Raw genomic sequence first — 25,627 nt, 5'->3', positions numbered from 1 at the left:
GCGCCCGTAAGATACAAACAACTGACCCAAGCGAAAAAGAAGATGCGCAAGCCAAGGGACTCATCTGACACATTTTAAGTTGACTCTCGCATCGAGAAAGATGCTCTAAATCTCTTCTGAGTCTTCATGACAACATGATCTGCTCCACCTTCCCTAATAGAGCGAAATTCTACTTAAAATGCGAAATCTCTGAAGAGTCCATCTCGAGATTTCCAGAGGTTTCGTTAAGCAAAGTAAATGGGCTCATCTGAACCCGTGTGTCTGGAACGACACAGGTAAAATGTCTTCGAGATCACTCTAAAGTTAGCATCTGAGGAACGCTACTTCAGCATCAAGAAACGGGACCATGTGAATCGATTTTATCAGTCCCTGGCAGCATTCTGGGCAAAGCGAACTGAAAATCTCGAAGAAAAAAAAAAAAGAAACTTTCAGAGCCCATTTTGGGCCCCTCTGCATTCCTTTTTTAAGCATTACAAGATTGATCCTACGCCACAGATGCAGCTTTTGGATGTCAGAGGCAGCAGGCAGATGTTTTCCTTTAAATCCTCTGTCTCTCCCTCTCAATCTGTTTATAGCTGTTTCCCTCTCAGCCTGCACCTCCAGTTCTTACTGCTAACTGCACGTCCAAAGAGTTTTTCTTCCCTCCGTACACGAACGGGCATTTTTCTATAATTTGTTCTCTGTTCCATAAGGAATGTACCCACCCACTCATCAGGTAACCTGTTAACCCATCTCTGGTGTTTCCTTCCTCGGCCATCTTCATGAAATATTGTAGCAAAAGCCCCGTATAGATTAAGTCCCCAAAGGCATGTGGCAACAGAAAAGATTTGGTTCTTTTAAGAAGTAAACAACTGAGGTCACATGACTGGTCCTAAGCTCTTAAATCAAATGGGTGTCAACTGAGGGGGCCCCATGATGAGATCAAGGCTGGGCTATTTATTCACACCTGTCTTTCTTTGTTCTGGGCTGATAGTCAGACCAGGGGTCTTCACTTGGAAGTCAGTTATGCATATTCCATGGCAGTCAAACCAAGCAATAGATTTCAGAGACTCATCCACCCTCACTACGGATGCATGCAGAGTATGACCCAGATGAGAAGCAGAATGACATCTGCTGCTGCTTCTCATACACGAAAGCGCCATGGGACAGGAAGGGTATCTTGGTGGTGATGGAACAGTTCTGTATCCTGATGGCAGTGGTGGTTACAGGACTCTACACATGGGGCAAAGTACACATACACACACACAAACACATACAAGTACATGTGACAACTGGAGAAATATGGGTAAGGTCTGGAGCTTATACTAACGTCAGCTTCCTGGTGTTGATGATGTATATGCTGTATACATGGTACTATGGCTATAGCTTTGTAAGATGTCACCCTTGTGGGAAGCTAGATGAAGGGTACACGGCCCTCTCTGTACTATTTCTGCAACTTCCTGTGGGTCTGCATTTACTGCAAAAAAAAAAAAAAAAGGTTTAAAAAGCACCATGAGAAAGTTGGTGCTCGTCTGGAACTATTTTGTCCAACTTAAACCAATTGCATTTGAAGCTCTATGTTGCTTCTTTTTCTGCTCACAGTATTTTAAAGTATTTCCTACCACTTTACTCCAAGGAACAAAGTCAGCTTCTCTTCTGATCTGTGCAATGCAGCCTCTCTGGATAGGAGAGCTGTGGAGAGGGCTATGAAGAGAAAACTAGGTTTCTCAGATGTCCATACTGGACTTCCCAGTGCCCTGCCTCATTCTAAAACGACAGCATCTTTCTGCTGCTTCCTGGGTGTTCCCAAAGAGGCAGAGGTTTAGCGAGTAATCAGGTCGTAGCTCCAAGTGACAAGCACATACATGAGGTGATTAGATAAAGAACAGGGAGGAGAGAGGAGTCCAACTCATGGCAAGATGTTTCTCTTCCTTCTGTCTGTCCTCCCAGGGTTTCTAATGGCTCCTCCTCATCTTATGGGTCTAGGGCCAAGGCAACATCGCCTGTGACCCTCTGATCTAAACTCGTATGCCCCCACCCCAGTTATCCGGCATTAGCCTTTTGTTGTCTACCACCACCTTTTCTTGGCTCACCTATTTATCATCTGTATCCTGCATTCTCATGGGAGCTCCATGAGCAGCTTGTCCCTCTGTTCACCAGTGTGTCCCTAACACTGAAGACAGTGCGGTACGTACTTGTTGACTGAATGACTGAAGAAATGAATGAAACATCTCTAAAGCAATGGCCTATTATTAGACCATGGCGATGCTCAAACACAATAATCATTAGGAAATGACACAGAACCTTCATTAACAGTCATGCAGGCTGGTTTATGTATGTCAAGGTCATTTTATGTTTGGCTAAAATTTGAGTGACGTCTTTAATAATGGCAGCCAAGTTCAAGAGCTATGAGGATCTCAACAAAAAGACACGATTCCTGTTGAATTTTCTGTTTGAGGTAGAAAGAGACCAGCAGGTAAATAGATGGGGAGGTAAGAATAAACATATACATCCAAATACATGCACACAGACACATCACCTCTGAAGAAGTAATAAGATCTTGGTACTTCCCCTACCCTGGCAAGCCAGCCTACAATGAGTGGGAGTCCTTCACCAGGGGCAGAGGCAGAAAAGCACCTGGGAGGCAGGTGTGGTTCGCACAGGTAAGCAAAGAGAAGACAGAAAGAGCCCGTGTGTGACACTGAGAATGTCCGGGAAAATGCCATCACCTCTACCATGTGGGCTCACACGGGCCATGAGAGGTCAGGAAGGAGGGCTGCCCTGTCACCGAGTCACCCATCCAGAACTTGGGTCCGTCTTGCTAAGACCTGACACTACCTTGACCTATTCCTGAATCCACTACACTTCATCATATCAGAGACTCACAGATCATTTTTGGACGTGCTCTTAGAAATCATCATAAAGTCAAGGTCAATCCTGAAATGGGGTCCATTTTCCCCCTGAAACGGGTCACATCGCTGTTCAAATCAGGAAAAGCTTTGGACAACCCGCTATGCCGAAGATGTCAGAAGGAAACTCTTAAAAGGTTGTGCTTTTAGATGTGGTGAAATGTTTTAAATAAATGGCTAATCTTCCATGTATCTGCTTTAGTGAGAAAAAAAAAAAAAATTCCCCCAAAAGACCCCTCAAAATTGTGGAAATAAGAAACCAGCAAGCCGACGACCCCTCAACTTTAAAAGTGTGCTCGGGGCCAAGCAGCCTGAAGCTGGTCTTCTCATACCAAAGTCGCCTGTGCTCCGACTCCCCTTCATTTCACGCTTCTCTTAAAAGAAAACAGGCCGGACTGTTTCAGTAAATAACAAAAGGTCAGAGAAATGCTACTCACAACATGAGCAAAATAACGGTGCAACCTGCCAAAACGTTTCCTCAGGCCCGACGGGTGGAAAAATCCAGCGGTGACGAAACAGTCCGCAGATCTGACTGGTGAGAAGACAGTTTCCCCCCAGTCACATCTGCCATGACCAAAAGCTGCTCGTAGCTCATCGATAAGAAATACCAATACAGATGATGCCGTCAGGTTCGACCAACACGCAACGACCATGCCCCTCACAAGGAAGTCAAGTCGCCCACGTGTGTGGTTTGCTTTTTCAGGCTTCTCCCCTTAGATGACATTCTGACTCGAGCCGAGTGTCGGGGTACAGAATGACTATGTACCCCGAAACTCAGGCTCAGGGTCAACTGTGCAAAATCTCCTCCTGAATGAAACCTCCAACTGGTTGAACTGCAACCACCTGAGGCTGGGAGCCGCGCATTCGATTCATCTGCAGAATGTCTCTGAGGCGAACAGGGTACCAATGCCATCATCAGAGCTTTAGCGAGCGACAGAGAATGACATATCCAAGGCAGGAACCGGTCTCCTCACCCTCAGGACCTGCCTCGGCCGATTCAGCTGGGACACCGTCTCCCAGGACGTCCCTGGCTCTGACGTCTCACAGACGAGGCCACACTCGAAGCCTGGTCGCCAGATCTCTTGCGATGACTGGCTCCTACTCATCTTTGGCTGGACAGGGCCTTGCAAGTGGTCAACGCTCAACACGTTCTGGGGGCTGAGTCAACGGTATCCGCATTCTACTACATTCCCAGTTTAAGACCACAGAGCAGTGTTGGGCGAAACACCTCCCATGAAATACCAATCTGGCAAGGTGTTACTTGGGTGCGATGTAACTCTGCCCCCACGGTGAAGCACATTTTGGAAGTGCATCATACAATTACTCGATCCCCCTTTGTGGGATCATAATGCTTAGGAGCACGTGGAAGATGCTGAGAAGGCCTGCAGGAAAGAAACCTGTGTCTCCCAAGTGATTTTCAGAAAGCTTTTCTCAATAAATATCTATTACCATCCTGAAGAACTAGTGTTCTGTAGAGGACATATTCAGGAATGCTACCTGAGAGTAATTTCTGAGTCATATCTAATCAATCACAGCTACTCTGTCAAGTCCAACCAATTCTCCCTTCGTGCTATATTACTGTGGGGGACGCCGCCCGTTTGTTTTTTTACTTATTTTTTTTTATTTTATTATTTTTTTAGGTAAGGCAAGCCTTGGTTGACCTCACAGATTGCAAGGACCTTGTCAGGTTACAATCTTTTATTTTATTTTTTTTAATTTTTTACACTCACTGCACCTGGTCTTCCTAGGTGGTCTCCCATCCAAGTACTAACCAGGCCCGACCCTGCTTAGCTTCCGAGATCAGACGGGATCGGACTTGTTCAAGGTGGCATGGCCGTAGACAGATGCTGCCCGTTTAACACACTAGTGTTAGTTTCTTATTCTTTAACCTACTGCTTTTAATATAGACTTGCAGAAGGTCAAATCTGGACACGCTCTTAGAAATATTCATAAAGTAAAGGTAGACCCTGAATTTAACAGAGATGTTGGCCAAAGCTCTGGCAGTGGAGGGACAGGCCGAGGATGTCACGATACGACACGTCTGGCTCCCTGCCGGCAAGGGTGGTTTCAAGCACCGATGCTCTGCCTGGAAATACAACAGTGGACCCTCCCCCCTCCCTCGTGGGGAAGGGAAGGGACAGGACAGGAAGACAAGGGACGGGAATAGAGGCCACTGTAACACTCACTGAAGGCCACACGCTCGCACCTCCACCCTCTCACTTAACTCTTAAACAACTCTGTGGGTTGATATTTGAAAGACAAGAAACCTCAAGGCCACACAGTAAGCAAGTAGCTGTGCCAGGATCTGAGCCAAGAACAGTCTGACTCCAAAACACATACGCCTGCTAGTGTATTATACTCCCCTCCACAAACAGGCCCTCGATAAAAGCCTGTGGAATTACATATTAAACCAGGAATTTGCATATCTGACATTAGAGGCGGACCACTGCCACTGCTGCCAGGCAGGACACAAAGTGAGCCTTTGTTTTCCATCGAAATGTTCCCTCGTTCGTAACCGTGAAGATAGCGAGTGTGTGAATTCGCTATTAATGAAATGAAAATTTTTAATTAATGAAAACTGGATTGAGTTCATCGAGTCAGGAGAACAGGATTCTGGTATGACTGAACATCACAAACAATGTATTTGCCAAGTTTTGCATGACCAGTTAACGTTAGAATTTATTGGCTTCTCCCTCCGTGTGTTGATTCACTTTGATGATATCTCATGAAATCTATGATGGGCACAAGTCCAGTTAATAAGACGATGACGATGGTGAGCAGTACATTTTCATTTTATACACGAAAATACATACTATTCAAAACTGCTGTAGTCCTAAGAAGGAAAAGAAACTTTCTTCAGATACCATCAACTGAGGAACTCGGAGTGTACTTTTTCATATTCATCTCTCAGAAATCCAGATTTAAAAACTCGTAAACTTTTATTTTCATTTTTGAGGTATTTTAAACACTAGTTAAATGATTTATTACACTTACTAGTGGAATTACTATCTTTTGAATAATCTCAGAAGCAACATGTAGTCCGTTAAGTCCAAGTAAAACATTTAAAATGACAACAATAAACCAACGACAAATAATGATAGTCACAAATCCATGAGTAATCAAATTAAAAAAAAAATACCAGCCCAGCAGGATTTACAGTGTTCTTTATAATAATCAATATGCAACTAAGCTAACAGACACCATGATAAATGGAATTGGTAAAGAGGAACATTTTAATTTTAAATTTGTATTTAAAAACTTAAAACATTTTAAATTTGTATTTAAAAGTCGATTATGACTGTGTAACCTTAAGAAAAAAAATGACTGAGAAGCATTTTATCTTTGAATGGCATGCTTCAGTCAGCATTAGGTAGTGAACATTAGTGTCAGGTTTACCATCTGGAAATTAAACACAAAAACAAGTTACAGGGGTGACTTTACGTCTCTCGTAATCTTTTATTTCTCAAATCCGAGTCATGCTAACTTTCCCAATACCTCAAAAAGACATGGATGAGATCTTTGCTCACTGAGATTATTAGATATAATGAAGAAGTGAAACTTTACAAGGAAACAAATGGTTAAATCTGGATCCTTTGTGTCGCGGTTTATGGAGAGAAAATTTCCTTTCAAATGACAACATCTACTTGCCTGGATCACTTGCTTCACTAACACATTTCAAACACCCCTTATTTACTCACTTTCTGCAAGTCTTAGTGGGAGAGCTCCTATACAAAGTAGTATTTTACTTCCTCCCACATCCAAGGTAAATTGATAGCGTCAGTTCTGCACAGGTCCTGCACAGAAAAATCTATCAGATCTAGGTCTGGAATAGGACAGGTCGCAGCAGAAATTAAGAAGGAAGCAGAAGAGGCAAATAATTAGCTTCCTAGCATTTGCTCTTTCGGATCTGATTTTTAAGTGAATGCACAGACGACAGATACCAATCCTAGAAACCAAAACCTATTTTAATGGTAAATGGAATGATTCCTGTGATGAACAAACACCGTTTGAATTTCTCCCTGTTTTTCCTCATTGTAAAAAATAATAAGAGCTGCCACTTCCACAGTGTTTCGTGCACGCCAAGCACTGTTCGAAGCACTTGACCCATATTAACTCACCATAACACTTATGAGGAATTGCTCCTGCAAACGGCACTTTGCAGATGAGCAAATGGAATCATCAAGAACCAGGTAGAAAAGGGCAGAGCTGGAACTTGAATCCAGGGGGGCTGGCTCGGGTCCGTGCTGCTGAGACCTGACACTGTACTGACCAATTAGGAAGCACGCTATGCTAATGTGCTTGGATAAGAAGCATATTCAAAGTAGCTAATAATTACTTTGCATATAAAATATATATTTCGATACTCAGAAAAGGGTTAAACTATGCCGTGATCCCACCACTATATTGCAGGCGTGAAGCAGCCTCGTCACTGGAGACAGTTCACGAGGGGGTTTCTTACTGCTATTTCAAAATGTCAGTGACCAGTGCAAACCTCTCCCTCAAAACATAAGCCATTTACAGTAAAAATTTGAGGAGAAAGTATCTGAGGTAGACATTACAACAACAATTTGTTTCTTTAACAATCTAGAATAATTGAATTGTTTAATTGCCAGAGTTAAAGACTTGTCTGTTTTTTAGGAAAATGAGATTTTTATCTGGGATTCCCCAGTATATTAGAAAGATGACTCTTAGTATAATTGTGGGCAAGAAGGAAATAATATACATATTTGTGGCTATGAGCAGCTAACCAGAAAAAAAAAAAAAAAAAGAAAGAAACTGTCTGGACTTGCACAGTTCCAAAAACTGCTGAATGTTTTCTTTTTTTTTTCCACTCTACTAAGCATTTCTTTCTTATCGAGGAGGATTCATTTCCCACCTGTGACTTTTACGTTCTTGAAACACATATAAAGTTAGTGTTTATTTTCCACCCACGGAAAGCTTAAGTTATGCTTTCCTTGGGCTTTAGTTTTAGGAGTCACAATTTGTTTGGCAAGCTTCGGCGTGAGAGAAAGCTTCCTTTTATGTACAGCAAACTCCCGACTATTTAGAATGTTTGCTTGGGAGATAAAGGGGTGCCTGGTGCTTTTCTGTTTTATAACAATTACCATGTATGACATGACTGAACAGAAACCAAACTATGCTGAAGCCGATGAGTCCTCCTCATCACGGGATCACGATTATCAACGCCAGTTTTTTTTTTTTTTTCATAGTCCAGTGTTATTTAAAACTTCCCAATGTTTGTGTTATATGATGAATCTATCTATCTTTCTATCTCAAATATGGGTTATGGAAAAGATGCAGCGTGTAGGGCCTAAATCTTTGAGTGGCACCGTCCCATTCTTCACACTAGGTGTTATATTTCGACTCGGATGAAGATCAATGATTATCTCCAAGTGGATTGCCACGAGGCCCCGTCTTGACAGCACACATGTGGGACATGCCCCGAAGAGCAGCGAAAACCACTGGACAGGGACGAAAAGAGAGCAAGGCGCGAGGTCCTCCAAAGGTCAGGCGGAACGTGGGCAGACGCGCCTGCAGGGGGCGGAACGCAAGGCCCTGGTCCTCGGGCTAGGGACCCAGCTGCGGGGCACACATACCTCAGGCACGTCAGGCTGCAAGTCTGACCCCTCTTAAGAGTGTTCGGAAGAATCAGAGTCCATAAAAGGGGAGGGTCTGGTCCGATCCCCTGGATTCAAGCAGTTGACATCACTGTCCCCATTTTACTGATAGAGACAGCACAGCTGAGGTCCAAAAGAGCTAAGTGACACAGAGCTGGAGCCATATAGGGCCAGCACTTGTCACCTTTTCCAGCTTCATAAATAATAGCTAGATCCTCCCTGTAGTATATGTTCCTGGTCACTGTGAATCAGGATGGCACGATGGACAGCTCAACCTGGGTCGTTATTTTAACAAACAGCAAACTTGGATACCGCAGGTTCAGAGGCCCGATCTCCTTGACGGTGCTACTGGCTGAGCCCCAGGAGCAGCTCTACCGCCATTTCCCGGAGCCCTGAAACCTCTAGGCACACAACCCTCCGTGCTTCTCATTGGAAAGTCACGTTTTGATTCGCTGGACCATTCACGTCTTCAAAAACCGACAGCGCCTAGCATGAATCCTGCAGGTTGAGAATATGAACCCCGAGAGACGCCATTTATCAGCTGGGATAGGCGATGCGGTTTGAAGGGAATGAATTTCCTTTTCTCACTGTGCAACTCACTTGCTGAGGACACTTGGGCTACTGGCTTCTTAGCTCTGGATTTCCCCTGCGTAAAAAACGCGGGAAGACGAAGTCCAACTACCTCTCAGGGATGGGATGAAAGTTACCCAGTTAATGTTTTAAACCTCACTGTCTGTCCTAGGACCATGCCATGTACTATATATGGCCACCCATTAAAACCGCCTGTGATTGGCTACGGGCACACACACCATTTCTTACAAAAAAAGCAAGGAATTAATTCTGTTCTTATTTGAGGAGATTTCACAAAATGTCATATTAAAACATTGACATTCTGAAAACTAAATTCCACCGAATGTGGCAAGGGAACATACTCGACGTAGTAACAGTGATACTCCAATCCAAAGTCCTTCAAGGAGAAAGAACTTAACCAGATGGTTAACTAATTAAATATATTTGATGGAGAAAATCTAATCAGTAATCTCATCGTTTTTGAGAAGACTATAAAAATTCTGTCATTGTGCATCTGCTGAATGCTTATTAAGTGTGCCAGTTATAGTGCCTCAGTTATAAAATGATCCTGGTAGAATATATGTGGGCAGACACTGCTTGGGACCACATTATGAAACTTTAAGAAGTTAAGACAGAGTTGTGGGGTGACTTGATCAAGAGTTGTACAGAGGTTATAAATGTGAAATTCCTCTCACCAGTTTCCTCTCCTGTCCAACACCCCAAAATCGTGAGCTGGCTCAGCTGGCCTGGACTAAGGGTATATATTTGGAAGATGGGGTCTATTACAGCTAGGGATCATGAAACGAGATGACCAAGCTTCCCCTCCCACACGGAGCCTGCCCCCTGGTCTTCAGTGTCCTCCATCCAGCCTCTAATGAATCAACCAGCCACGAAAGAGGTAGAGTAATTAACAATTATGCTCGACGTCCATTAAAACCAAACGCGTGTCCACTAAACAAGGTTGACCCAGGCTATCCTTCTCCAGACTGTTTTCACAAGGCCGCACAAAGTGGGAAAAACTAGGGAAGGTAGCGAGGTTCTTTTTTTAAAAGTTAAATTCACTCTATTTTAAAATCCGTAGCATAACTTATTCCAATATTATGTCCTTCCTACATTTTTTTGGTGTTAATTGTTATTTATTTTAAGTGAGAATAAACAGTAGCTGATTTATTAAGATCCCAACTTGGCAAAGTAAGAAGTTAACATCTCTACGTTGGTCCTCAAATTAAAAAAAAAAAAGGAAACAAACAGGAAAAAAGCTTCAAAACCCAAAAGTTTGGCTAGCACTGCTTTAGAATGAGTTACCTGCTGTTAAAAACTCATAAAGAGTAGAGACCTACATGGGTATTATTTTCATGTGATCAAACATTTCCTAATAAAGCACAAAGCTTCATTTCAATATGTACCACAAAAAGATTTCAAAAGCTGTACTAATAATTAGAGTTTCTAAACTAAGCTAGACAAGTATGCTGCCATCTAAAATCAAATGCAATGTAAATACTAAATTACTATACAAACATACATTATATTGCCATTCTTCAAATGGTAGAAAGCATTTTAATTAAAACCCACAGGGCATACAAAGGCAATATAATCCAGCAGACATCGTCATAATAATAAAGAATGAAAAAACACTGTTGACTGCTTTGCCACTTGTAGATCCTTTCTATGGAAGTTATAGAAAAACAGCTATTCGGCATCTAAGGACAGATGGCAGAGGATTTAACTATTTAGTTAACCAAAAGGAAGCCAGGACTTCCGGGGTCCCGGCACTAGTTGGCAGAGGCTGGAAGGTGGGGAGGGAGGGAAGTCAGGAGAGCTAGCGTTCTCATTTGATGGGTTACGAAGTGACTTTCTATGGCTAATAGAAAAGAAAGTGAAGATTCAAGAATCTGCTTGACATTTAAGCCAATGTCCTTTAAGGGGACGGACTGAGAAGAACACAACGCCATGGAGGGAAGATGCTCAGGAGGGAGACGGGGCTGAGTAAGCGAGAGAAGCCTCACTTACCCTAGAACCAAGTCAACGAAGCCAAACGCTTAAAAACTGACAGAGAGTGGCATGATGAGCTGAATTGTGTCCCCCCCGCCCCAAGATACACCGAGTTCCAGCTCTGATTCCTGTGAATGTGACCTTTATGGAAACGGGGGTCTCTGCAGATGTTGTTAAGATGAGGTCACTGGGGTGGGCTCTCATCCAAGGAATGGCGTCTTCCTAAGAAGTGGGAAACGTCATGTGACAACAGCAACGCACGAGGAGAACGGCATGTGACAACATCGGCAGAGACGGCAGTGATGCGGCGGCAAGCCAAGGAGTGCCGGGGACAGACGGCCACCACCAGGGGCTGGAAGGGGCACGGAAGGAGTCTCTCCTGGAGACTTCGGAGGCAGGATGGCCCTGCTGACACTTTGAGTTGGGATTTCTAGGATCCAGAACTGTGGGAGAATATATTTGTATTCCTTTAAGCCACACAACTTGTGGTGCTTAGTTACAGCAGCCCGGGATACCGCCACAGCTGGTCTATCTATATTATTTAAAGACACGAAGGTCACCGCCAAAAGAATTTTTAAAAAGGGTGCGAAGGTAAAAGCTGTTGCCTCTGGGGAGTGGGCCTGCGGGAGGAGAGGAAAACGCAGCGGCCCTTATTTTTTATTAAACGTCTTCCGGACTAGCTGGTTGTTTAACCACACACATGTTACTTTGATCTTTACAAAGTATAAATAAAAATATCCACTCAACGTCACGGCCAGCTTTCTCCGTGGCCGATGCTAGGACTGATGACCACCTCCTCCGGTTGTGCCCCTGGCCTCGCCCCCACCCTACTGGACACTCCCTGGACACTGTCCCCATCTGTCCTCAGGGAGCCCTGGAGCTGACTGAGCAGGGAGTAAGCCGGGAAACACAGTGGCTGAATGTCTGGGTTCTGTGTGCACACAGGTCTGATGTCCACATCTCAAAATCAAACCCGAAGCATTTGGGGACTTTCTGTGGGTTTGTGTCATTGATGATGGTAATTTTCCCTATTGACTTGGGTGATTAAGAATCAACTATAATGAAAACAGAGAACATGAGAGAGCTTGTCTCTGGCTTCCTTTGCAGATTAACATGCAAAACAATGCCGGACAAAGATTTCAGTGATTAGGTTACGCATTATCAGAAAACCTCATAACAGAGCTTAATCACAAACGTTTGCTCATCGAATTTTATTTAACCCACAAAAAGAAATGCTCAGTGCTCCCTGTGGCCTGAATCAAGCATCTCCCGTCTGTGGTGTGGGCTGTGACTTGCCCAGCCATACAAAGCCCCACGCCCTTTGCTCACTCTAAGAAGAAAGCTCACATTGAACCAGCTGGGACAAACCATGTTGTCACCTCTCACATGAACCAGCCTATTGAGGACTGTGGAACCCTGTGCAAGGGCACAGGGCAGCTGGGGAGCACCTTGCCACTGAAGCTGTGCCAGGTGGATGAAAACTGAATGAAATGTCTAACAGCTACCGCACGGATGCACACGCAGGAGGCTGAACAAAGGCGCGATGACATCTTATCAGGAGCAGAATCCTGCTCGCAGTCAATGCGCTGCCCGAGAGGGAACAGCTCGCTTTCATTTTCAACCCGGCCTTCGGGTTCCGTGGGTAACACCTCACAGCCACCCAAGGGGTCACCTTCTCTACCCATGTGGCTATGAGATGTCCAGACCTCCGCAAGGGTCTTCCCTTCTGTGCTGCAGGTGGCAAGGCCGCCCAGAATGGACTTCTAAAGACAGGCGTGAACTGTGCCCACCAGAAAGCAAGCTGCTATCCGCAAAGCCACAGCATGTGTGAATCTAGACCGAGCGCACGGAAGAGAATGACCCGATTTCTATCACGTGACCCTTCGCGGAATCTCCTTCCGGCCTCGACAGAAGAGACTGTGCGTCCACGCGGAGCCGACGCCGTGCAAGTTCACACGCTCGCTTCCCAATCGTCTCAGTGACCGTTCTCCACAGCTGGCCTTTTCTCCGTCCCTGCCCTAAAACATCACGTCTCAACACGTCGTGATGAAGACCAAACCCTTAGGCTCAGATGTTCCAGAAACCTGGCATATTAGACGTGCTCGGATCACGCCTGGCTACTTCTCACTTGCTTTGTTCCTGGTCACCAAAATACTGCTGTGAACACATTCTGTCCTTGGGGTTATGGCACAAGTCTAACCAGTTTTCCCTGGAACATGACAATGGAGTATCTCATTTTTCTCATTCCGTACATGCACACGCACACGCGTACACGCACACATGTACACGCACACGCACACACGTACACGCACACGCACACACGTACACGCACACGCACACACAGAGCGATGCATCATGTGAGGACGCAGGCGGAGTTCTCTAAGCGATGTCACTGAAAACCTGCCAATACCTTTTAGACCTTCAAGTTCTGGATTTCTTATGTAAATTGAGGGCTTCCCAAGGTAATTGAGGGCTTCCCAACTCCATTTTACCAAAAGAGATTTTAGTAGCTACTATTCTCTAGAACTTTCTTATAGGACAGGGTGCCCTTGACCTCTGTAAGGAGTTGCCCTGGTCGACAGGGTGGATGATGGCACAGACCCCAAAAGACACCTGGGCTAGGAAGGCTCCTCAGCCCCCCGGAACAAACATGAGCCAGCTTCTTACAGGTCAGATTTATAAGAAGTGAGGCTCCGTATTATGTAACAAACTCACTAGGGAAAAAGTGACTATTTTCGAAGATGTCTAGTCAATTGGTTTTAAAAAGGGGGTGAAAAAAAAAGAAAGAAAGAAGAGATCAAGTGCTCCATCTCCTCCCCGTGCCCTGGCAAACAACGATGGGGGCCGATGAAGCAGGAGGAATAAGAGGAACAATCACTATACACAAGAAATAAAATGAAGAAGAAAAATAAACATGAGCTGGATTGAGGGGAAAAAAGGCAAAACAAGCAGAAATGATCTTTTGATGAGGCCGATATTACATAATACAGCGCCTATAACATGTAAAGCCACTTTGTACTACAAATCGCTTTCCCGCAAAGAATTAAAAGAAGCAGAACGAACACAAAAATCAATTAAGGGCTGGAGAAGGGCTGCATGCCGCTCAAGGGGCTTGTTCTTATCTAAACACTGACTGACTAATGCAGGTACTGTCAGGCTGCCTGGTAGAGGGCATTTTTTATCATCACTTGAGCTTGTCTGTCCTGAGAACTCTGCCATTTTAGTCCTCAATGAAAGATTAAATAGGAAAAGTAGAATGTTCTTCCAGTTAGGAAACAACTCAATCCATCCCAGGACCTGTTAGTGCATCAGCTTCTAAGGAGCTAATAAGCTCTGCTGGCTGGACCCACACTCAAACATGGTCCCTTCCTCCAAGGGCAACCCCAACTGAAGAACAAGGCAGACCGGGAGAAAATGAGCACACTGTTTGGCCCACAGGAAGGGCAAAGTAAATATTCACTGAAGAAATGAGGAGCAAGAAACAATTTTTCTGGCCCAAAGCGAGTCAACATCAGAGGCAACATGCTCCTTGAGTGACACGTGGGACAACTCGACAGGTATCTGTTGAATGAATAAGAAGGACAGTTTTGAAACTTACACAGAAATATAACCATTCTTGGGGGAGCAGATCGTAGTTTCATTATACTATCTATGCCGCTTAAGAAATGTGATAGATAATAAATAGGAGATGATACATTTTCTAAACAAAAATTTAAAATGTTCTACTTACAACACTGAATTTTATAATAGTGGGTTTACTTAAAAATGAGAGCGCATGGGCTTATTTCCTTTGGAGTAATGTCCGAGTCTGCTGTACAAGCACGAAACGAAGAAAAGGATCAGAAGGGCTTTAACATCAGGGCCAAATGTGACCAATTAGTTGTGGCCTATCTGGCTGACCAACCTGAGGATGTGCAAATGGGGTTGGTGAAAATAAAAAACTGGACATAGGAAACTCCCATCGAGGTCACAGCTCAGTCTCTCCTGTTCAGAGTACGTGCCGGGTGTTTTGACCAAATTAGGTCTTGGACCTCCAAGACAGCCCTTCTGTATTTCCAGGAAGGAGGTGGATAAGTGGTTATTTTGGTCTGTCTACCCATCTGGTTTCTTTGTGGCTGGCTAGCTCAGCCTCTCGGCTCACGGTCAGGCCAGAGGACTAGGTGCCTTTGCTCTGACCACCTGGCAATCCCACTGTGACGCAGGCCAGGCCACTCACCAGAGACAGGACAGCCCCAACAGGAAAGGCCCAGGGGCAGGCCCTCGCTCTCCTCACCACTCCCAGTGGCATCCTTGTCATTTACGAAGGGAAAAGTACAATCAGAACTTGACAGAAGAACAAGCACCAAACTGTTATCCCAAAATAAAGAACTCACATCAACAGGGAATATAAAAATGTTATTTAGAACTTCTGTTCTCAGATGTTTAATACAAAGGAGAGACTGTTGTGCCAGGGAACAAAGTGATCCAATATTCACAAAGCAAGAATTCTCCCAGTGCACATTTTGTTTCCAAAACACTCAGGAAGACAGCAAGATTTCAAGTCGGGGTAAAGACGCTCCTTCTGGAAGCGAGAGAGGAGATAACTGAAATCTTTCACAGAGGGGCAGAAATCCTGCCAGGAAAACTGTATGCTCGCCATGAATGTCAGCATTTAGGGACATCCAGCATGAGATGAGGGACAGCTGGGGGAGCAGGACTGCCCACGAGTGACCTTTCTCTCTTGAATGTTCACTGCAGGACAGAACTCTAGTGAGATGACCTATCCCCAAATATGCGGAACGGGTCTGGGTGCGGGGAAGTGACGGCTGAGAGCTTTTAAAGCTACAGAACGTTCTAGTAACATACCATGGGAACTCAGAAACTTCAAGCATTTTTTTTTTAATTAACCCCTTGGGGCCAGGGGTCCAGGCAATGCCAGCGTAGTTTAGCTTCCACTGGATCGCTGCCAGGAAGGAACAGGCAGCGCTTCTTTATTACATATTTTAAGAACCTGTTTTGTTACCTGCAGGCGAGTCACATGGTAAGGAGACTTCTTTTATCAAGGTGGGGGCTGGGGGAGCGGGATGGCTGCTGCGTGACCTTTCTCGAATGTTCACCACACGATAGAACGTAGAGCCAAAACCCCAACCAGAAAGAAAACTCAAGGGCGCCCATACGTTCCCCTTAGTTCGATGTCATTATTTTTACTTTTCCACTGAAAACAGTCCCGTCACCGTTCATCACCCTCTACCGCCTTCCGGCCTCAGTTCCGGAAGCCGAAGAGCCCAGGCTCTGAAATCACGTTCACCATCTCACTCTCAGCTCTAGGATCACTAGGGGACCCACGACAAGTCACTCACCTGACCTTCAGCCCAACTCCCTTACCCATAAAACTGGAATACGGACGCCCGTCTCTCAGGGTTGTTGCAAATTTCAAACGTAAAATCATAAGTCAAGTGCTCAGCATGCAGAGTACGTCTGCCTCTGAGTTCGAGGGCTGTGGCTTCCTCATTTTCTATCCCCCATACCAGTTTATCCTCAGTAGGGCTCCCATCAAATGGAACAAAATAGTAAGATATCTTATTTCCTCTGTTGTTTTTACCCTCATCATCTGTCCTTTGCCCTGGTCCTCAAACTCCCTCCCTAGCACGGTACTAGCACGCTTCAGATCAGCCACGATCGACAGCTGACCCAGCCCGTGGCAGAGCTCAACACTTGTGCTCCCAGTATTATTTTATTGGTGATGAGGACGGTGGCAAGATTAAATGGGAGGTGATCTTACTGCTTCGCTGCATCTCCTACTGCCGGAATGTCAAGTGGCCACGGCCAAAATTAAGTGTACAGAAGAAACACTTACAGAGACAAAGGAGGATCAGAGCCAGAGACGGAGATGAGAGTCAGAAAACTCAGGCCCAATTCTCAGCTCTGCCGCCCAAGGGCTGGTGTGTTTGAACAGCCTGCATGATAATAAACATTTCTAAGGCGTTAACATCTATGACAACTAACTAAAATTTTAGTAAATGTTAACAGAAGCTGACATAATGGAAATTTTTAGGGTGAGCATCCACTAAAGAACTTAACTGCTTTGGATGACCCCTTCGTCTCTGGTCGATGGGAACGGAGACCGAGGGCCCAGTCCTGGCTCTCACAATCAGTTCCTACGCCACACACCTCTGACTCCTCCCACTCACTTGGTCACCGTATTTGCTGGGCACCTGCTGTGTGGACTATGCTACACCGTTTCAAGTCCCTTCGGAATATGAACGAGAACAAGGAAAGGCGCCAGCCCACAGAATACAGAGAGGAGGCAACTGTTGACAGACGGAGAATGTCCACAGGGTGGAAGGCACAGATGCAAGGGGACCCTACAGGGCAGGGGGCTGCAAGGTGGCCAAAGGGAAGAACGTGGACTCTCACTGATGACCCATGCAAAGAAACAAAGCTTCAAGGTCCGGCTGGGCGCCAGGGTCCTCCAGAGGCTGGGAGAACAGATGCGTGGCAAGTGAGGACGCCAGAGAAGCACCTGTGGCACTCCAGGTGGCTCCAGCCAGACTCCGGGCCTTTCCCTCTCAAATCAAAACAAACAGTGAAGCCCTCGAAATGACCACTCATGCACTTCCCGCGGAGGCCCGCACTAAGGCTGGGGGCGGGGGTGCGCCTGGGAGGGGTCGGGCATGATGCAGGAAGACTGTAAAAGGAAGAGAAGGCTGGGCTGTGTCCTCCTTCCTATGGCATCTGGAGACGAATAACACAACAGAGGGAGCTCTCAGTGAGCAAACAAGGCACTTCCCTATGCTGTCGCCTTTGACCTTCGCAGTGACCCTGGGATGCAGACTCTAATAACCCATTGAAACATTTCGTCCGAGATGATAGAGCTAGTCAAAGATGAAGCCTGGGCTGAAACCCAGGTCAGTCTGACTCCAGAATCTGTTTTCCAAGCTGTTATACTCTACTGATTCTCTCTCTGAAACAACTTCACACATCCACACGTGCGCATGGAAGAGGATTTAATAATCTAGGCGTGAGGCAGGCCAGTCACACTATGACTCAAACCCCACAGGCTGTAAACAAACAAAAAAAAAAACTGATAAATTTGATTACATGAAAATAAAAATTTTCTGCCTGGGGGAAAAAAAAACCATAAACAAAGACAAATGATAAAGCAGAGAACTATTTCCAACATAAATCATAGACAACGGGCTGATTTTTTCATTCACATATAAGGAATGCCTATAAATCAATAAGATCCAACAAAGCCAAACGGACCGTCAGCTAATATAAAAGAAAATCCAAACAGTGCACAAACCCATTAAGTGATAATAAACTTTACTCATATAAGAGAAATGCAGACTAGATGTATTTGGTTTGGTGAACATCAAAACATTTTATTACAGCGCACTGGAGAGGGTATGAGGAAAAAGGCACTCTCATAAATTACTCATGAGAGAACAAATGGACACATCCTCTCCAAAGACGATCTGGCACTATCTATCAAATTTTTAAATGTACTTACCCCTCTGACCCTAAATTGCAATTCCAGGATTTTATCCTGCAGATGAGACTCCTACGTGTGAAAATCACGCGCGGAGGAAGCCAATCTTCGCAGCCACATTGGTACTAGCAAAAGTTTGAGAACGATCTAAGTATCCAACAAAAGAAGACCGATTCGATAAATTATGGCATCTCCCTCAAATGGCCTATTATTTAGTCACGAAGGAGAAGAGGAAGCTCTTCATGTGTTGATATGGAACAAGCCCCAAGGAATACCGCTAAGCAAACGAAGCGAATTAAAAACGGCGAGCAGACTGGGCTAGCACACGTGTAAAAACAAAATGGCAGTGTGTGCATGCACGCTCACGCGTCCCCGGGGGAAAGACGCAGAGACCGGCCGCCGTAGCTGCCTCCAGGGAGAAGCAGTGGGGTGCAAAGGGTGGGAGAGACACTTCCTGTCACTGTACACTTTGCGTCTTTCGCATTTAATAACATGTACTTATGTTACCTATTCAAAAAGTAAGTTATATATGTGTGTATTTATAAATAGGTATTTATATTTATGAATAGGTTATACACACACACACACATATACGTATCAATGTATACACCACATACAAATCTGAATCAAGTGCCAAACAGTGGCCAGAGCTGGCTCTGGCCCAGCCTTGCAGCCAGCAGGCCAGCGAGAGAAGCTAAGGAGAGCATCGTGGGGTACCCATGAAACCAGCCCAGGCGAGGGGTCTCATGAGTGGGCTCTGTGACCTTGGCCAAGTTACTTCAGCTCTCAAACAAGGTCTGTTTCTTCATCCATAAAGTGGGGATAGTAACCCTCCCCTCCTGCAGGGGTTTTAGGGAGTAGATGAATGAATGAGTGAATGAATGAATGAATGAATGAATACGTGTGTGTGTGTGTGTGTGTGTGTGTGTGTGTGTGTATGTATATATGTATGTATGTAAAGCCCTTAGACTAGCACCTGGCACTCAGTAAAGGTATGAAGTGTTTGTGAATTAAGTGTACTTGGCTGGTCAAGGATGATGTCTCTGAAAAGTGCCACCTGAGCTGAGACCAGAAAGATGAGCAGGATTTAGACCAGGAAGAGGGAGGCAGTGGCTAGCAGGATGTGCCGCTGAAGAGGGAGAGCACGTGCAAAGGTCAAGGGCAGGAAATGCACTGGTGCCCCCAAGGGTGTAGGCTGTGAGGATGGGAACAGCCAAAGACATGGCGGGAAGAGCGAGCAGGGACCAGTCAGGGCAGCTTCTCTGTGGGGGACGGGCAGCAAATGAGCATTTAAGGCAGGGGAATTCCACGCTTGGACAGGCTTTCCTAGAAAGAGTTCTCTGGCAACCATCTGGAAGGCAAGTTGGAGGAAGGCACAGCTGGGTGGCAGGGAGCCCCTTGGGGATTGCCGAAGGACTTGAGAAGAAGCCGTGAGGTCGTGAGCTAAGAAGTGGCCACGATGAAGAACAAGACGAGGACTGAGGAGACACGGGGGAGGCGGAAACGGCCGGGCCTGCTGGCCCGGAGCAGGAGGAGGGAGCAGAGATGGCACCACGGATAACTCCCAGAATGCCTCCTGACCTGGCCGGTGTGGAGGACCGCGAGGAAACGCATCGAGATGAGTTCCGACGACGGAACTGGCTGGGGGAGAAAGGAAGCTGACAGCTTACGTCCCAGATGTGCCGAGGTTCAAACGTCGGGTAATCCCGCAGTGAGCTGTGGGTGTCTAAACTCCAGGTGAAGGACTCGGGCTGGAAATACTACTTTGGGAGGAGCCAGACAAATCGGTAACACTTAAGAGGTCTGGACTGTGGTTAAGGCAGCTGTCACCCAATAGCAATGGCCCCTTCGGTCCAAGCAGGAGATTGAGAAGGTGCATTACCCGTGGTCCAGGTTAGGACCCAGGCTCCCTCCCTCCTTCCCTCTGCTCTTCTGTCCTATCCTCTCTCCCTCCTTACTTCGTTTTCTCTCTTTTCCTTTCTTCTCCCGCGTTCTTCCTTCCTAAGAGTGTAATAATAGACCGCACAGTGGGTTTCCGTAAATGCTTCGCGTAAAGCCACCCGTTTCTGACCAGACTGGATGGGCGGTGATGCCTTTATTTTTTTTCCAACATTCCTGCCCTCCTTTGCTTCCCCTCCTTACACACAGCAGAAGTCACTAGGAAGCTGTCGCTGTCCTGTGGGTGCATCTCCACACCACGGGGAGCACTCCTGAAGACCGTGTTGCTCCGTGTGCCTGTCTGAACAGGTGCACCGTCTAGGTGTCTCCTAGCAGAGCGTTCTGCGGGTCTCTGCTGCTGCGGGTCTTCAGCAAAACCACCCCCACCACAAGTCCACCTACCCCAGTTTTACCGAGAGACCTTAGAACTGACTTCTCCAAGAGCATGCATTTATCCAGTTTAAAAAAAAAAAAAAAATCATGCTTAAGCAGGATTTCTGGAACAAGTCAGCCAGGCGGAGTCTGGGGCCGGGATTCAAGAGCGCCCGCTTTGTGACTTACTCACTAAAATGTTCCTAAGATTCTCTAACTTTTAGTTCCCTCACCTATAAAACTGGAATTCACTGTTAGGTCACCCCCAGCCTCCTTCTGGCTCCAAAGTCTTGTGAGTCTACATCTGAGAGGAGACCGGTTTCATGGGAGTTACGTCCCAACAATTCAAAACTGCCATTAAAAATTCAAGGCAACTTCATTTTTAAACACTGGTTGATTTCCTGACTGGGCAATAGAAATATTCCCATTTTATTATTCACAAAGTTTTGTTGCAATGCAAGTATATTTATCCCAAAGGGAAACCCCTACTATTATAATGTAGCAGGCTCTCAGTTTTCAAATTTCATACTCGCCGAAAAAAACCATCTCTTTTCATGGCCTAAAGAAACCATAGCTGGGACTCTCAGGGAAGAAAAACAAATGGTACCCAAGCCATGGAATTATTATTCAGTCTATAACTGTGTGAACTATCGGCTTTCTCTTTTAAAATATAAGAGATATTTCAGCCTAACCAAGACATGGACAATGTATATTCTCACTTACAGAGGTTTATGTGACTTGAGAAATAGCAAGCGAGAAATATGGACCAGGAAGAGCTGGCACTAATAACAGACTCCCTGACTTTTCTCTGACAGAGGTCAGAGAATCTTCTAGGTGAATTTAGTTATTACAGCAACAGTCATCACCAACAGTCACAAGAGAATTTCATCTAGAGCTCAGCACAAAGAAAAATATCAAGGAGAAGGTGGTCATTTTTTTTAATCGCAAAGAACATGTTTTCATCATGCCTATCAAAACGTGATTCCTCTAGAATCTGTGTACTTTAAGGAAAAAGCAACATATGTCAGAATTTAATTGACTTAAAATATTATATCTAAAAAGATATCATGTAATGTACCCTTGCAAATCGAAGCTGGATTAGATTAGTTTAAAACGCATTATTCTGAAAAATTTCAGTTGAAATTTGATTTCGGCAATATGCTTTTGGTAATTACATAAAGGAGAATATTACGTATCTTCCAACACTTATAGCATATGTACTGTTAATAACACAGCAATCTAGAAATTGGCTAATTTATTAAAAACCAGGTATCATTTACTGGTGTTCTGAGGGGGTGCGGAGAAAATGCACGATTAAGCTTCTTCATTTGAAACGTCTATGTATAACATCTAAGTACACGTATTTATCTTTCACTTTAAGTGGTTCATTACACCCTACGTCACTCATAAGAGAAAGGACAAATTAAATCAGAAACCGAGATAACTATTTCACCCGTTATTTCCGCAAATATAAAAGGACTCATGACTATTCACACCGTTGCTGGAGCTGTAAACTGCTACCTTCTACGGCGGGCAATTGGACAGAATCAACCACAACGACAAACGCACTTTGGGTTGCGCAATTCCATTCCTGGGATCTCTTTCCTATAGGCACAAAATAAGGTAATACGAAGCTATTCGCTGCATCGTTGTTTGTCCCGGGACAAATGAGAAACAGCCTAAATGTCTACCAGTAAGGAACTAGTTAATAAGGCACAGTACGTTAATACGATGCAGCCTTAACAAAGAAAGAGGTAGCTCAGTCCTAACATCCATATGCACTGAATTCCAAAACGTATTTAGGTGAGAGGCATGCATGCAGAACAACACGTACGTGTTTGCCTCCCTCTGTATATACAAGATAAACACGTATGCACGCTTCCACGCACATATACCTATATACCTATACATTCTGAATTTGGAACCATGTGATCATGTCACCTATTCAGAAACAAATTAACAAATGTAAGCAGTAAGTTGTTCACTGGTAAGCAGTAAATACACACTCACACGTGTGGCTACTTAATATGAATTTGAAGGACCACATTTTTTAAACACCGAAACATTTAGACCAAGACTGGTTTTAAAGAGAGCCATGTGATTAAAACTATAAAGAGTAAAAATGAGGTGCTCTCTCTCTTTCCAGTCTTATAAAATAATAAATGACATGTAACAGTTTGGAGGAAAACCAATTAAAGGGACATAAATCATCATTAACCCCTTCCCCAGATGAATGACAGAGAGACACATGTTCTAATTAACACCGAGCAGCATTGTGTTAAGAGCAGTTTGCAATGGAAATGAACAGATGGCAAACAAACATACGAGGCACTGGGGCGCAAGAAAGAAAACTTGATCTGACACCGAAAACTCCAAGCCATTGAAAGAAATGGTACCTGAATGAAAATCCCTCTGAACACAGGGTTCGGCTGCCCCATTTCACTTGCTTTAGTTTTTAGGTGCATCGGGTCTTACGGCCGAATCCGGTCCCCACGAGAGGCTAACGCTATTCCAGAGCTTACCCCACTCATGCATACGCAAACACGCCCCACACACCAACCCAACAGCTGCCTTTTACAACGGAAAGAGTTCCTATCCCTAGGCAATGAATGGCTCCGTTATTTCAAACCAATCTCGTACTTGCAGTTCAACAAAAGGTTTTGGACGTCATCTCAGAGTCTGATGTAACCAGACCTGACCTGGAGGTTTATGCTTTAACAACCATCTCTTTTCTTGCCTTTGAAACAGATTTGTGACAGGAGGCAGAAGAGAGAGACAAAGATCCTGGGGTTGATGAAACCTTCCTTGGGACCCACGGAGCAGCGACCAAGGGGGTCATGCTTCTGACCTCTCTTTGCTCAAGTGGAGAGGAAGGCATCGTCTCTTCTTGTTTTCAGGTGCATCCCATTCTTAGTCTTGACTCAGGAAAACAAGGATGCCACAAGTCGTGGCAGTTTCATGAGCTGAACCCTCAGCAGAGAACCAGTGACTGACTCCACATGTGGGAGACTTCTCTGTCCCCATGGACCGGAGCTGGGGAGATAGCGCACTTCAGACAAGATGGCCCCCAAAGGCGTGACACAACCCTGAAAAAACAAATCTGTTCATGACCCGAAATCAGGGTCCGGTTTCTGCCAATTCAGAACGACAGAGACCAGTGACTAACACACAGCCATTACAGAAGGTACGTTGAACTGATACCTATTCGACATCAGCCGACAGGTCATATTCTCGTGTCTCTTATTGTTTTACCTACATGTCATGTATTCAATGTACATTCTGTGGGGAATGACAGTTGGATAAAAAATGTAACACTGTGAATAAACAACAGATACAGTTTTTTGTTTGTTTGATTTTGAAACTCCAAATAACCACTCAAAGAAAAAAAGGCAGAATGAGTTAATCAGACTATCCTTAGCTATATCAACACTGAAGCTAGGAATTACAAGTACAAATGATTGTGCAATCCGAATTTTCAGACTTACAGTGTTTGAGAGGAATATAAATATTATATACACAGACGCACAGACACAGCAGACTTATGTACACATTTTATACAAAGCAGCTTTCACTATACTATTATTGGAGGGATCAGGATTCAAACTCAATTCTAGTCTCTGTCTGAGACAACACACTCCCATGGTTTGAGGATATTTTTAAATATAAAAACTAATTACCCTATCTCATTGCCTATAAATTCAATTTCTATTTCTGAGGCTGCTTCTGTTGTACGTCTCTTGGTAGCCCTTTTGCCTGACTGCTTGTTTACGACCTAGTCTTCTAATCACAGGGAAGACAGAGACCAAATAAAAATAAGCTTCTCGACTTCCTAGGAGGATTTGGGAATGCAGCAACATCTCCATAATGCTATATATAAAAAAATCAAGTCCATGTTCCATGAAAAGATAGTCCTTTTTAAGTGGTAAATTTACAGACAAAAAGTAGAGTATAAATTGGATACATGAAGAGCAAGGCTAATGCCAGTGTCAGAATGTTTCCTCCTGGTTAGATTTTCCTGCAAAACCCATCAACCAATACACAAGGAGAATGCATTGTGCAAACTTTTACAGACCAGAGCAAGGGTTTTGCATTGAGTTTTTCAAGGCCATTCTCACTGGATCAGAGCAGCGATAAGCAGTGTACAACACTCTCCCTTCCAAACCCTACAAACTCCTTAAAAAGAGAGTCCTTTACAACATGTCAAGGAAAGCAAATTAACAACCACAATTTACGTTTACCAGTAGGGGTGGTGAAGGTCAAAAGCAAACCAAACTACACTGACAATGATAAAGAATTAAAACAGCTTATGGTTATATAAAAAAAAAAAAAAAAAAAATCATTCAAGTCCTTCCTCCTCTCTGCGTCAGTTATGTGATCCTATCTGAAAAAGTCCAGAAAGTTCCTCATCAAAAATCTGCCCTTAGATGGCCAGCTCAGCCACCTATTAGCTGGTCAACCCCTGGCAGTCTCTTTAACTCTTTACAGACCTTATTTTTCTTATCTATCAAATAAGGGAGGAGAAGCAGGTGACACTGAGGTTCCTTTCAGCTCTAACCGTCCCCGGTTTATGATCAAAGTCTCTGGCCACCCCCTAATTCTGACCGCCCCACCCCTCTAAAGCCTTTGCCTGACTCATCTCTTCTAAGAGCTCTGTGTTCACTGTGTTTTCTGGACCCAGCAGGTGACGGTAGAGGACGAAGACAAGACCTTTTTCAGACCTTCCTGATCAAGATGCTTTCTGTTTCTATAAGCATCTCAGATCAAATGAAGAGTAAGAA

General features: G+C 44.7%; 1 protein-coding gene and 1 pseudogene across 1 annotated transcript in view; both read right to left on the bottom strand.

The window, feature by feature from the left end:
* BCL2 (BCL2, apoptosis regulator) overlaps positions 1-25,627 on the bottom strand; it is a 166,936-nt gene that overhangs the window by 99,027 nt on the left and 42,282 nt on the right. The window lies entirely within an intron of this gene.
* Positions 4,612-4,730, bottom strand: LOC111740360 (annotated as a pseudogene).

Source organism: Pteropus vampyrus, unplaced genomic scaffold (assembly GCF_000151845.1).
Source record: "Pteropus vampyrus isolate Shadow unplaced genomic scaffold, Pvam_2.0 Scaffold62, whole genome shotgun sequence".
Classification (NCBI taxonomy): Eukaryota; Metazoa; Chordata; class Mammalia; order Chiroptera; family Pteropodidae; genus Pteropus; species Pteropus vampyrus.
This window is presented reverse-complemented; position numbering and strand designations above follow the sequence as displayed.